The sequence below is a fragment of the Lycorma delicatula genome, chromosome 8 (genome assembly GCF_047948215.1).
Source record: "Lycorma delicatula isolate Av1 chromosome 8, ASM4794821v1, whole genome shotgun sequence".
Classification (NCBI taxonomy): Eukaryota; Metazoa; Arthropoda; class Insecta; order Hemiptera; family Fulgoridae; genus Lycorma; species Lycorma delicatula.
Window position 1 is genome coordinate 85247911 of NC_134462.1, and position 15738 is coordinate 85263648.

The 15738-nt window shown below is 31.0% G+C and overlaps 1 protein-coding gene across 1 annotated transcript in view; it reads left to right on the forward strand.

The window, feature by feature from the left end:
- The first annotated feature begins 560 nt into the window (after nt 1-560).
- The window catches only part of LOC142329487 (uncharacterized), a 46947-nt gene continuing 31769 nt past the window's right edge, over nt 561-15738 (forward strand). Inside the window, exon 1 of the mRNA XM_075374159.1 lies at nt 561-614. The gene's annotated coding sequence lies outside the window, so the exon portion shown is untranslated. The remainder of the gene's footprint in view (nt 615-15738) is intronic.

Consider the following 15738-nt stretch of genomic DNA (forward strand, 5'->3'; position numbering starts at 1 on the left):
GTGAAAATTATATTTGGAAAATTTTACAAAAGGATGTGTAAGTTACATTTTTTTCACAGTTTCACTACTTTATTAAAAGAATTAAACGTTAAAACTATTATAAACTAGAAAAATAATTATTCCCTAAAGGGATTATCAATGGAAGTTGATTTAATGCAGAACTTTTAGTTTGCGAAACAAACTAACCCGTACAATAACATATTTCATCGCTTACCCTGAAAAACGCCAGAAAAACTACATTTTTTTCTGAATCTCTTTGCGGTTCTTGTAGTTGTAAATAAATGTTAAGTAGATTTTATATAAGTTTCTTTTTTTGCCCCCTCTTTACGTTTTTTTTTTATTATAAAACAACGAGAAAAAAATTTCTGTTCCTTGTATCAATATACTGTAAATATTTTGCCAGCTAATTAACGGATCAGATTATAAGAGTTTATATGAAGTTTTATACAACGTACATGTATTTATTAATTTGTGGAGGTCTTTTTAAAAGTAGCTTTTATATATATATTTGTATTTTTATGTACTTTATTTTCACGTTTCCATTTGCAAATTTGTTTCAGGTCTGTTTTATTGCTCTCTGTGACTGCGTTATACGATTCAATTTAAGGAAGTCGGTAATTATTTGTGATTTTATTATTATTTAGCTATAGACGATTAGATTATGAATAATTGTACTTTTATCAGACGTACATACGCATACATAGGCAGGTATATAAATTAAAGGTTTTTTTAAAATGCATTATAGCCTCTTTTATCTAAACTATTCCGGATAAGATGCGATTTGGATGTTCCGCAAATGTCATATAGCCTATTCAGATCGCAATAAATGTTAAGTATAAAAAGCCGAAACTTATCTTAAATAGTTTTTAACTTTCGTAATAACAATCGAATCAAACTTTACTTGTAATAAGATCGACTTGAAACAAAATAGTCGAAAAAAAATTGGAAATTAGCCTAAAAATGTGAATTAGATTCCGTACATTTCATTGAACAGTATGACTTCAACTTTGTATTGTAGCAAAAACAGCCTACGCTGGTGTTTAAATTATTGATAGATCTATAATCTATAGTCTCTTAATTAACTGATAATAATAATGGTAAACTGAATAATTGAATCGAGTAAACCTTTATTTCCCTTGTACAAAAAAAGAATTACAATATATAGTTAGAAAACATGATACCTGAAAAGTACAACCTACGCGCAGGCATAAGGCACGTTATATAATATGTAAAAACGGAATATAAAAATTAAAACTATTTTTAAAATGAATAGTAGTAAGTAAAAGTTCTTAACAAATAAAAAGTTAATTGTAAAAGATTGAGATCAATTAAAATTAAAACTTATCCTAGAAAACTATAACAAATAATCATCCGCATCCATGCGTTAATGCAACATTCTAGATTTAGTAATATCAACAAGATACAAGAATATGAAGATGATGTAAATAATATTTGTATTGTTGTACACTTTTATGCTTATAATTACAAATTTACCAATAATAAGTTCGCCTCCCTTAGCTTGGATTTAGCTCCGTTAGGATTTTATATAAAAAATTTAAAAAAACCTAAACAGTATAAAGACGGATTAGAAAATTAACTAATTTTGTATCATTTAGGCCGGATGGCAAAAAAATGTTTAGAATAGAGATTCACACACATTTGTCATTATTCAATTATGTATTTCTTTAAGGAGCTTTTATGTTCATCCCGCTATACATAAATTTAGCAGGAATAAGATCTATTAGTTTAGCAGAAATATATATGAAATGTCGTCTATAGACTGATAAGTCATTTCGGGGTATTATATAGGTTATTATACTAGATGGTCTCAGATTAAGTGATGAATAAAGAGGTTTATATTTTTGTTAATATATAAAACAATGCTTTTGACGTAGAGCTGTGTCATTGTTAACACGTTAAATTACCAGAATAGGTCAGCTGTATAGTAAAGTCTGGGCCTATATAATGATGGTTTTATTAAGTGTTTTTTAAGCACATACGAGGTGTGGCTATTAAATAACGAGACTAATGCTGTAAAATATTTTATTTTAAATTTATACATATTTAGTTATATCCACCCTTCCTGTATCCGTACAAAGCTCCATGCGAATTTTTCATTGTTTGAGACAGTGCTGGAAATTTTCATATGTGAGCTTTTTCATGACGCGTGCCTCATTTTCTTTCACAGCTTCAGCGGCCGGAAATCTCGTTTCTTTTAATGCAGATTTGATCTTAGGGAACAGATAAAAGTCATATAGTGTCAGGTCAGGCGAATAAGGCGGATGGTCTAACACTGGGATGTTATACTCGGCTAGAAACCTGTTGCCAAACAATGCAGTGTCAGCCGATGCGTTGTCTTGATGAAGAACCCATTACTTGTTCTTCCACAATTCGGGTCGTTTTTCTCTAATTGTTTCACAGAGTTGAGCAAAGACTTCAAGGTAGTAATGTTGATTAATACGTAGTTTGACCTTCCAGGAACCCAGTGAAGGTACACAATCCCATGACTATCGAAAAACAATCATCATCGCTTTGAATTTTGATCATCATCTTCAACGTTTTCTTGGCCTTCTCAAAAACCCGAACTTGTGATAAACATTCATTGCCATATAATTTTTTTTTTAATAAAAGATAACTTATCTTTTCATTTGTGGTTTTTTCAAGTTTCATATGAAATTTCACGACAATTCTTTACTCTAATAAAACACTTATCACTTTTACGGCCAAACCAAAAAACAATGTTATCCAAACGAAGGCCGCGGCCAGACTAATATGTCTACAGAAATTGGAGTGGCAACAATCAAAAGAGATGGTTTCACGCTACACAGCTGTCCGTCGTACGAATTTGGCGCTTGCGCAGTTCCTGTAGCAGCATTAGTCTCGTTATTTAATAACTACACCCCGTGAACTTTAATAAAGCGTACGTTTCTATCCCCACCCCATGAACGTATTCCTTACTGTAATATTGATTAGGGATACCCAGAATATACAAGTCTAGCGATACTGTTATATTTTAGCATACTGATTTGGTGGAATTTAAGAATTAAGTGTTTAATTCTCTTGCATATATTTTAATGTGCGCGTCCCATTTTAGGTGAGGGTCTATCCAGATGCCAAGGTATTTTATTTTATTTACTTTTTGTAGTTTGGGACACAGACTGGAGTAAAAATTGGCTTTTGCAATTTGTTGAAATCACGGTTAAATTATTTAGGTTAGCAGACTGAACTGATACTCAAACAAAATCAAAATTTTCCAAAACAAAAAATTCATTCTAAAAGGTATACTAATAAGGAAAAACAATAGTTTGAAATATGAAAAATGATGTTTGGGCGTATGTCCCTTCGACTTGCTGTGTATTTAGCCGCTCTATCTTGGAAATTCATGATGACTTTTTCACATACTTACTCCTCATTTTGGTCGATGGCGCGTCTAATTTCCTCCTTTAACCATGATAAAGTTTCGCGGTATGTTTTGTTAATCTTACGATTTAACAAACTCCTAAAAGAATTAAGTCGGACGGTGTCAGATCATATGACATCTCTGTTCAGTTTTGGTTTCGCTCGAGAGGACTCGGCGCAGAATCTTTCTTGAGGCAAGTCAATCGTCTTTTCGACGTTTTGGCAGCTGGCAACGTTGTGCTGGAACAATAACTGTTCAAATAAGGCCACAAAAAGTTTAAAATTATTGGGGTAACGTTCTTCACTCACCGTCATGACTCCATGATCACTCGATGTCATGATCACGATCACATCACAGGCACAAAATCCACACCAAACAATGATTCGTTCGCAGGTACTTACCCTTATCGTGGATTTTTTTAGGATTTTCTGTTCCCCAAATGTTTGTCTGTTAACGAAATCGAATTAAAAAGCATCTCGATGAGATTTTCTTTGAAAAATCATCGTCCGCATTTTGGCTCTTTAAAAATTATTCAATAAACTTCCTTCGTTTGCAAATGATCAGTCGGTTTCAATTTTGAGTTAACAGAATTTTATATAATGTGCTTGTTACATTTTTCACGTTAATCGTTGCAAGGAGGTTCTCGTAATGTTTAATTGTTGTGAACGACAACGAATTGATCTTATTGAACTCACGTGAACACTTTCACGCGCAATGGCGTTGTTCCCAACGGGGCCGACTGGTACGAAACCTCACTGGTGGTATAAATGTTAACAGTCGAATTTGTTATTACAAATTTCTTGATCAGCCTACGAACTGTTGTTTTATTAGATGCGTTATGATGACCGAGGAACGCAGGAGCTTTCAAATAGTCTTTGCGTAACGGTGATCATTATTGTAATGACTTTTTTTGTGTGATGATTTTATCGAAATTAGGTGCTCCGTTGTATAGCGCTCCCATCACAATCGCAATAAAAACAGAAAACGGAACTTATGAAAACGTACCGTCATCTCAATAACAAAACAATATTGCTCGACTTCAATCCAGCGTTTTCTTAGGAATCATTTACGTGTGTTTTCATATTACTTACCGACCTGAAATTAAAAAACCCGGACCTGAATTAGTAAACTTGGGCACTGAAGTGTCTTAAAAATATAACTGGTAAGACAAATTAAAACGTTGTTTTTTATACCCTTAATTTTGGATTTTAAGTCAGATATCTTAAAAACTAAAGGATATACAGCTGTGGGATCTATTTTATTTAATATTTCAGGTCAAACACTATAGAAAACCATTAATTTAGCCTGTAAATTAACGTCCAAAATTTTTTTTTGTTACGACCTCATTTCACTGGGGAAGCTGAGGTCCAGACGAAATCTTTTGGTAACTCGCTAACAAAGCGTTTCCAGACCTATGTTTATATTAACTTTTTTCATTGTTTTGATTAGCGAAATACGTCTGTAAAGCATTGCAGATTCCTCGTGAAACACTCCGTATATGTGTGTAGTAATTGTTTGTTTTGTAACTCAAAAACAGTAAAATTTCACTCATGACTTTGCTGAGCCAGTCTCTTTATTAGAAGTTTGGCTGTTTTAATTTGTTTATTTTATCTTTGTTTTTTAATCTCAGAAATTTTTATGAAAATTTTACTCCTACGTGTTATCTTTTCTTTAAAAACCGATTTTGGTTTTATAATATTTTCTGTAAAATAGTTTTATTTCCCGTGTGTAAAGGTATATTAATTTGCTGTTTTGCAGTAATTGCCTTAAGTTGGTTTACGGGTGATACATGTAAAGCAGAGTTATTTTCTCCAAAGTTAATGATGCTAGATGAACAGCTATTCGCTGTGGTGAACAGAGTGAATGTGTCATTTATAGGGCTGTTGAACGTCACCCACATTTCAGAGAGATTGGCATGCGCGCGTTATTGGGCTCATTAAAAAAAAAAGGTTACGGGAAATCTTTTCATTTTCTACTTTAATTATTAAGCATCTATTGGATGTTTGTTATTCTTGAGAATGGCTGCCTTATTTTCACGAATAACTTTCATCTCGTTTCTGGTCACCACCTACGTTAACTTAAGGCACCTGTCTTAATTACGTTCATACGTAATGTATTTTTATTAAGTATGATTCAAGAATAAAATTTTTTAATTACATCAATAACAGACGATTTAAATTATAATCTCTTCGCAAATGCAGGGAATATTTAACAGCATCTTTGCCAGGTTTTTCTATGTTTAAATAGCCCCAAAAAATTCGTGGTTATATTTGGGTTGTGTTCTTGTGAAAAAGTATATTTTGAATAAAATTTTCTTCCTTTATCCTTGATCTCTTTAATTTTTTTTTAACTTTAGCGTGTGTGTGTGTGTGTGTGTGTGTTTTTCATTTAATTTTTGTATTATGAATAGGTTTCTTGGTTGTCAGGACAGGAAGGAAACAGTCAAAAGTACGTATAATTATGGAGGAAAAAAGACGAGTCCTGTAGCAATATTACTTTTATATAGATAAATTGATTGAATTTATTATTACTTCAGTTTCAATAGATTGTCATTTTTACTGAGTCAAAACTAATAAATGGAAAATTAAATCGCCTTCTTGGCATTTACGTAGCCAATTCTTCTTCCACTCTTGTCTCTCTTTTTTTTTTTATTATTATTATTAATATGGCCGGGAGGGAATCGTCTTTTTCTATTTTATTTTATTATTTTAATATTGTCTTTCTTTGTTATTTTTATTCATTTATATTTTGTTACAAGTCGATATCGTATTAAGAACATACTTCCTTTATTTATTATAATTTAGCGTCTTCATTTTTTAGAATGTATTCGCGCATATTTGAAACCATTAAAAATTATAATTGATCTAGTAAATTTATATGATTAGCTACCTTTGTTATTTAATTAGGTATATAGAACACTGTTTATTTACAGACTACTTATTTTCTATAAACATTGTTCAAAATTACATAAAAGGTTAACGACTCCTAAATACCGGGTGTACAAAAAATTATATAAAGTTTTTAATTTGTTATAATCTCTCGTGGATGAGCTGTGTAGAGTTAATTTAAGGCTAGAATCGAAGAGCAAAAATAATAGTTTAAATGCGCGAGCGGTCGTAAATCGATTTCCTATTTTTCCGTTTGACAGCGCCACTAGCAAAGTTGCAACACCTGAACATAAATCCTTCTGTGTTTTGCAGTTTACTAAATGCGAATTTGAAGTTACAGTTCAACGTGCGATCCGTATAAATTTTAATTGTGTTCCTCCGAGTTGCAGTACCATTCATTCATCGATAGTCTAAAACGATCGGGTATTTTTGTAAAGGGAAGAATACAGGACAACTGAGGGTTTTGAACGTGTCAAGGAATCTTTCCTGCTATTCCTAAAAAATATGTTATACGTAGCTGCGAAATAGCCTTGCCGGTGATAACAGTGTGAAATGTTTTAAGAAAACGCTTACGTATGCGTCCATACCTTTTACGGCTGTTACAGATTACGCTTTCCGTGCCGACTTTGTAATCGAATTGTTGCAGCATGACGATGATAACTTTCTTGATTGAATCGTGTACGCGGCGTATACGGTTCATTACTCAAATGCAAGACGGACCACAGAACTTCATTTGGTAAAGGTGTTATAATGAATACCTCTAGGGACTGTAAGAATTACTTTTTCATTTTATTTGCGATTCATTACTATAATAAGTCAAAGTTAAGAGATCTAGCTTTAAAACCCGTATATTCTTTTTTGTACACACCCCTACGTTTAATCTGTTTAAAGGTAAAAATTAATCTTTTTATTAAAATAATCTTTATTTTTATTGAAAAGATAGGAAAAAATAAAAACATATAATTATATTTAGACAAATAAATTAAAAAAGCTTACTATGAAGTGCGTTTTAGGTTTTCCTGCATTTGCGTAGAAATTAAAATTTATTTCCTCCTCCAGTAATAAATGAGAAAATCATTTTCATTTTACGGCCTTAATTTAACATTTATTTATTCCCTTATTTTATTTAACTTTTCTGTTAATAGGAACAATGTTCTATCGCTGAAAGTGTACTGCGCTTTCTATTTGAATTTCGTAACCTTATGTGTATTATAGGTGTACAAAGTTTAACAATGCAATCGACAGATCTAATTTTGTTTTACTTTTCTGTATTATGTTTAATGACTGTTTTATTAACATTATGTATTATAAATTTATTTTAGTTAATTTTTTTTTCTTTTTACTATCGTTAAATATTTATTTTAGCCGTAAATGTTTTATTGTTAACGTAATTAATTTATTTAAGTAAATTACATGTTTTGTAATATACGTTACTAAGTACATAATCTGGCATGCATTATTTCACTGAGCAGGGTTGAATTTTACAATACTAGTTTTATTTAATCAAAAAGATTAGCGTTATTGTAACCTTGTTTGTGGCTTATGTTCCCTGTTTCATTGCAATTTGTATGATTTTATTTTTTTTTTAAATCGTGTCAGAATGGTGGTATTAAACATAACTTTTCGCCACAATAGGAATAAAAGTGTATGAGAAATTCTCTTTGGCGATTTAAATATCTAAAAGGCATATTTAAACTTTTAATTTTGTTTTAAAATAATGATTTCTGTTAACAGAAAAAAAAGTATTTAAAAAATTGAAATTGGGTTGATTTATTTAAAAAATAAAATGTTATTATACCGGGTAATTCAAGACTTTACAACTTTTAAAACCATTTAAAATTATATTTACATAACTTACAGATTCGATTGATTCAATCGAAGCTTTGAACTTGACATTTCACAGCAAGACATGTCAAGTTTTGACTTACGTAGTTCATTAGTACCGAATTCGGCCAACCAGGTCTGTCAGCAGTGTTATTAAAAATGGATACATTTACTGGCGCAGAACGTGCTCGCTGTGTTTTTTTGGTTTCACGAATTGCAGTCAGCATCTGCAATTCAGCTAATTTTCTTAGGCAGTACAATAGTTGTTGTGCAATTTACTCTTTGCACCAAATCATCGTTGAGATAGATTTTTGTGTTAAACGTACAAAATCACCAGGACGCCCACCTCTCCCTGAAGCTGCTGTGGAACGACCTAGAGAAAACTTTGCACGTAATTCGAAGAAATGCACTACGCGCGTCACGTGAGACTGGCATTCCACAAACGCCTGTTTGGCGCGTATAACGTGAACTATTGGCCTTGAAGCCATACAAACTAATCGTGGTTCAACACATTACACGACAAAGTTGCTCGGTTGCAGTTTAGTGTGGAAATAACGGAAAGAACTGCAAACAACGATACTTTTTTGAACAATGTAATTTTTAATGATGAGTTAACGTTTCACATCAGTAACGAGGAGAACTGCAGAATATGAGGTAGCGAAAACCCTCATGAAACTTTGCAGCACATTCGCGATAGCCCTAAGGTCAATGAAAGGTTGTACTGGAAGTTATTCTTCCAGGAGGCAACCGTAAACGGAATCTATTAGCTGAACACGCTTCAAAATTATCTAATTTTTCAGATGAGGATGACGAAGATGGACGCCATTCATATCAGCAAGACGGGACATCACCTCACTACCGCCTAGAACTCACCGAGGAGATTTTCTCGGTGATCGGTAGTGAAGATCCATTCGCATTGCCACCTCGCTCCATTCGGATTTGACCTCGCTAGATTTTTTTTCTTGAGTGGTTTCATTAAAAATCAGGTTTATGTACCGCTTTTGCCTTTGCCTGCTGATCTTTTGAGCTAAGACTTCGAATTAATTCCCAGTTCCAGAGGTAACACCCGACATGCTCGCTATAGTCTGGAATGAAATCGACTTCAGGTGGGATGTATGTCGCATTACAGATGGAAGCCATATCGATCCAATGTAGATGTCGGGTGACAAACTTGATAAGTTGTTCTATGAAAGAGACCTCAACCGAATCTGTAAGTTATATAAATAAATTTTTATATCCTTTTAAAGTTGTGAAGTCCTTTTGAATCACCTTATTTTCACGAATTAAAACTGGAGGTAAAATATTTTTTCCAATGTACATACAGTAAAGGTAAAATATTATTAAAAACATCTTTTGAAAATATTTTTGGGCAATTTCCACAATACACTACATAAAAAAACTTACGTGGTCAACACCCTCCCTTGTACACCTATTAAATTACATTTACACATTTTTTTTTTAATGAAAAGGTCATACAATTTTATTTTATTAAAAACGTGTAATATTTTTTCATAATTATTTGTTTACAGTGAGAGGTTAATAATTTTCAACAAATCAATTTATCTAAATTAAAAAAAAAAGTAGTTGTGAAGTCTGATTCGAACATTCATATTATTAGTAGTATATTAAGATAATTCAGTTTAATATTTTTATGTACATAAGCGGTAGGGATCAACTTAATTAATTTTTAAATAATACTAATTAAAGCCGATCTGTGTGGTGGAGTGAGCGTCTTTGCCTTTCAGCTGGATGTCTGGGGTTCGAATCACGCTGTGGCATAGCATTTTTCTTACGCAAAAAAATTCCATTTCCAATATTAAAATAATAAAAATATTATTTGGACCTTAGGAGGCCTTCCCCTAAGACCCAAATAAATATTTCATTAATTAAAATTTTATTTCGCTTTAACTCTGGAACCAATGAAAATAAGTACCGCTTATTATAAATCGTTGAAAAACTCTCAATGAGGGCTTATTACTGTAGTTAAGAAAAAGTCAAACATTTCAAATTTCTTTGGATTTTGGGATACTTTTTGTTAAGTCATTGCTGTCAAAAGGGGAGGTGCTCAACTATGTGTTACAACAGCTCTAAATCCAAAATTTCACCATGGCTAATCGTTTTTGAGTTATGCGAGATACTTATGTCACGCCGAAACTAATCAAAATAAATATTTCCGTTGAAATCCGAAATTTTTCGCGATCACAATACTTTCTTTACTTCGTACAAGGAAGTAAAAGATGTATATTATATATTAAATTTTACCACTTCTTATACATTTTTGAAAATATTTGGAAAAGTCAGTTGTTTGAATCGATCAAATCTTAGGATTTTTTTTGAGTTGTCAGTTTGTTTCCGAAAATGTAATCATTTATAAGGTGAAAGCATCAATCACGAGTAAAATATTCGTACCTTTCGAGATATAACGCCCTCAGATTTACCCTCTTCCCACTCATCTTTATTAAAAAAATTACAGAATCTATTCCTTAATATGAGTATATACTATTTACCGCATCATACTTCATCTCGACAAGTTAAAATCCTTTTTTTAGATATATACAAAATTACGCATATGTACATATTAAATTTTGTAAATAGTAATAGCAGTTTTTCAGTTTAAGAGTACTTTAAATCGCGGAGATGTACAATAATCCGGGAAAGGGAATTTATTTATTGATTAACTTTACTTATTGTCTGTCTATATAACAGTTATAAAATGTAAAAAGTAGATAATTTTTTTTTTTAGAATAATAAGAGTTCTGCAATAAGTTTGTGATTTAAAAAAAAAGTTTTTTCGTATTTAATTAACATTTAAATTCGGTGAAATATCTGTCTTCTTACCCCTTCACGGTATTTTTTTTGTGCTTAATTTATCGGCATATTCTCTGTATATTTCACTGCAGGGTAGTGTGGCTATTAGTTTGGTATTAATATTTACGAAGTATATTAAGATAATTCGGTTTAATATTTTTATGTACATAAAAGATCTATTTCATTAGTAACTTTTTTTTTTGAAACTCAAGTTGATTAACAATTAATATTATTATCGAAGATATGGTATTGTATTACGAACCGGTATTGATAACCAGTCTTTTCAAAATGTCCAGTTTACTTTCTACATGCTGTGGTATTTGAAAAATACCACAAAAATAAAAACAAAACTATTTTTCATATTTTGACATCATTTTTGGTTTATTTCTTCTTTACTTCTCATCTCTCTTTACTCGTTCAAATCATTTAAAATACATTTTTCTCAGGGTATCACCTTAAGAAAAAAATTAGCGTTTGATAAATCAATGGATCTTTCAGATTGTTGCGTATCGTCTGACTGAAAAATCAAAGAATCCTCTTAACGTTTCCTGCAAAACTGTCATACTCTATCTATCTGTTAAAACCAAATATTACCAAGGTTATCCAGTTCAAAGCCTAAAAAACTTTTCGGTAACAATGACTGCATGTATGTCCTCTCCGCGTTATCAAATTTTATATTCAATAATGCTATATGGCTCGGCAGCACACCAAACAAAACTTTCTTTGAATTAGAGGTCGTTCTTGCAAAACTTCGAAGTTGAAAGTTCTAAGGTTCAAATCCTAGAAAAAGGCAGTTACTTTTATACGGTTTTTAATACTAGATCGTGGACAACAGAGTTCTTTGGTGTTTAGATTTCAATTAACTACACATCTCAGGAACGGTCGACCTGAGACTGTACAAGGCTACTCTTCATTTACATTCATACATATCATCCTCATTCATCATCGGGAGTAATACTTTTCGGTGGTTCCTGAGGCTAAACAGAAAAAGAAACTTCTTGGGATTCTGTTTTCATTAAAACTCGAGATATGAAAACTCGCTTTTCGCTTCAAAAGGCAACAGCAACGTGTCGTATTAATTGATTAATTTCCTCAATTTTGGCACGTGTAAATTACACATGTAATTTATCCTTACCAATCTGTAATAGTGCATGTGATTTACGTAAAGTATCTAACTAAAAAACTTATAATTAAAATTTCCAGTAATTTAATTTTTACCCACCGGGTTGGTCTAGTGGTGAACGCGTCTTCCCAAATCAGCTGATTTGGAAGTCGAGGGTTCCAGCGTTCAAGTCCTAGTAAAGCCAGCTATTTTTACACGGACTTGAATAATAGATCGTGGATGCCTACCGGTGTTCTTTGGTGGTTGGGTTTCAATTAACCACACTTCTCAGGTATGGTCGAACTGAGAATGTACAAGACTACACTTCATTCACACTCATACACATCATCCTCTGAAGTATTATCTAAACGGTAGTTACCGGAGGCTAAACAGGAAAAAGAAAGAAAAGAAAGTAATTTAATTTTAAATTTAAAATGAATGAAAAGGTTATCGCATATTCTTAAAAAAAAACGTATACATTTCTTCTATCAAACCAGACTATTTATTTTTGTGTAATTCAAGATGAATAAGTCTTTCTTGTAAGACTTCGCCTTACAAGAAAGAGCCTTATTATACTTGCTTTGACATTTTTAACAAATGACCTACCCCTCTAAACACTCTTCCCATCTATTTATTCCAAGTAAATGATTTTCTTTTACAGAAAATATATTATTGTATCGATGAGTTTTTAAATAAACCTAATTAAAGTCTAACTGTGTAGTGGAGTGGTAGCGTCTCGGCCTTTCATCCGAAGGTCCCGGGTTCAAATCACGGTCTAGCATGGCATTTTTCTAACTCTACAAAATTCCATTTCCATATTTCTGTGCACAGATTATCTGTGATGAATTAATTCATCAACCAAAAAAAAAAGAAGATATATATATATATTCTTGAATTTCTGCATTACGTTCACCTTGTCCGTAAATATGTGCTCAAACTATTTTCATTAACGCTTTTTGAATTTTTATTTACTTTATTGCTATTTTTTATATTTTTAGAACTTCAAGTGTCTACCTTACATTATTTCCTACGGTACATTTTTAAATAATTAATTTTATATTATGTGATGCCGCGTTGATAGTTTGTTATCCCGGTTTGTCTACATCCAACCAGGCAAATCCTTTAATTATCCGTGGAGTACCGTATTTACTTTACGGATAATTTTATTCCTAACGTGACTCCAAAATTTATTATTATGTACAGACATAGAATAAAAGGTTTATCTATTAAATTAGTTAAAGCATTATATTTGCAGTTTACCAATTTATTTACGTTTCAGGTTTTTGGCAGTGCTAAGAATTTTCAACGGCCCAGTTGTTTTCGTATCGTATAAATAATCTATAATTTTACTTTCCAATCCATAATGCACGATGTTGTATTTTAAGTGCTTGTTGTATTATGGATTTCTTTCGAAGTACAATATGTTGAATACTCCACGGCTCCGATTAATTAAATAAAAAAAAAAAACGTATATTAACGAGGTGGTAAAAAAAAGTTAAATTAGTTAGTTGGAAACCAGTGTGACCGATTACAAAACAAATAAACTCCCATATATTACATATTTTTTTAAACCTTGAAGTTTTTTCTTTGTTCAGTATAATACCTTATTTTTTTCTAAATGTTAATTATTATTTATTTTTTAGTTTATGTTAATGTAATTTAAATAATTATTTTATATTCGTATTTTTTGATTTAATGAATCATCTTTATGATTTTTCTTTTGTTCGAAGACGTAATATAAGTTATAATTATGCTATATTAAACGTAAATTTTAATTGATGTCGTATAAAACAATGAAACACTTTCGTCTATTATAATTGAATAATGATAATAATTATGTTAGAATGTTGTCATTAACATAAAAAAAAAATTAATCGTCTTTTTATGCAAACATTATTATACTTTATTGTTGATGTTAATATAGTACCGTTTAAAATTAATAGTTAAACTTAATTCGACATTAAAACATAAAATTATGTCGTTTCGAAAAACAGCAATCTTTATGTAATATTTCTTTACGGTTGGCCTATATATATATTTACATTTTGTTTTTATTGCAAGTGTACAGCGCATCACTTATTAGCTTAGCTGTTAACATTTGCATTGTTTTCACATAAACATTAACTTTATATAATGTAAATTCATTTATTTATGATTATTATTTGTACGTTACGTACCTGTATTATACATAATTTAAATTTACATTGACTCTTGTACATTTTCAATTATAAATTAATAAAATAATTTTAATATAAGCCTTTATACGTATTAAGAACTGCGCATGTATTCATAAAAACGGTGCGGTTGAGAGAATATCGACATATCTGTTGAGAATATTATTTGCGATTACTACTTTTCTTTTACAAGAAATTTTTTTTTTATAAGTAAAACTTTTTTCATGTACTTTTTAGGGATGTACAAAATAGATTATGATGATCAACGGTATTTCTACGTATACAAATAAATCTGTACTCTACGTGTTTACATTGAATGTTTTTTTTTTTTGTTATATTAAAAATGTTAGAAATTTCGAGCTCAGATTTTTAATTCGTTCGTTCTTCCTGGTTTTCTGTTAACTACAATACCCAGTCAAATATTTCCATGCGTTTCCGGGAATTGGAGAAGTTATCCTCAAGAGAAACCTCTTCTCAGATGGTGGCTTTTCGATTTAGAAAACAATTAGGAAAAATAAAAAACAGTTTTGCCGCAGTATCTATTGAAGTTTGGTTGATTCAGTAATGTGCTGCTTCCAGGTTTAATAATTATACTTCGATCTGTGGAAGGATTGCTAGCAGGAACAGAGGCCGTTGTGTAAAAGGTAACTGATGCGGTACTTCCACGGATAAATCCATCTGATTGTCAGTTCTCAACTTCTCTATCTTCTGTATCTTTGATTCATTCTTACCTGTTGACTCATTTATTGCGGGGCTTTTCTTCTCCATTTGTTGAATTTTAAGCTATGAAATATATATATATATATATATATATATATATATATATATATATATTATATATATAATGTATATAAAATATATATATATGACTCATATATAATGAGTCGATTACTATTATTATTTTTATTTTGCATCTTAATTTGTAGATGTTAGAAATCTAATTTGTTGTTAGAATAGCAACGATAATAAGTCTTTCAATGTCAACCTTAGGCGAAAGAAGGATTTTGGCTATACCTTTTGAAATATGAGATATTTTAACTCAGAATGTTTTGGTTTTTTTTCTAAGGAAATATATCAGAAAAATAATAAACCTTTAAAATTTGTATAAGCTTTGTGGAAACTTTCCTCTGTTAATAGAATTTATTTTCTCACCTTTTTTTTGGTTTCTGTAAGTTTCATGAAAATCTAAGGAGATAAACTATATGTTAGTCCGTAGCATTTGCCACAAATTTACACACACACATAATCTTTTTTTTTGAAACTGAGCGAAAGCTTTACTTTTGTATTAATTTTTTTTCTCATTTACTCTTACTGTTGTTTCTTTCAAAAAGTATTTAAATAAACTCTTCTTATTTTTTTTGTTCATTAGTATTTATTTCCACCATTTACAAGTGTTATTAACTGTGGTTTCTTCAAAGGTGAGGGGTGTACATTAATTTTTATTCATTTTATTTGTTGTTTTTATTATCAATCGTATATCATTTTTATAAACAAATTAATACACGTTAGATTTTTCTTCACGAACCATTCTTTATGATATCT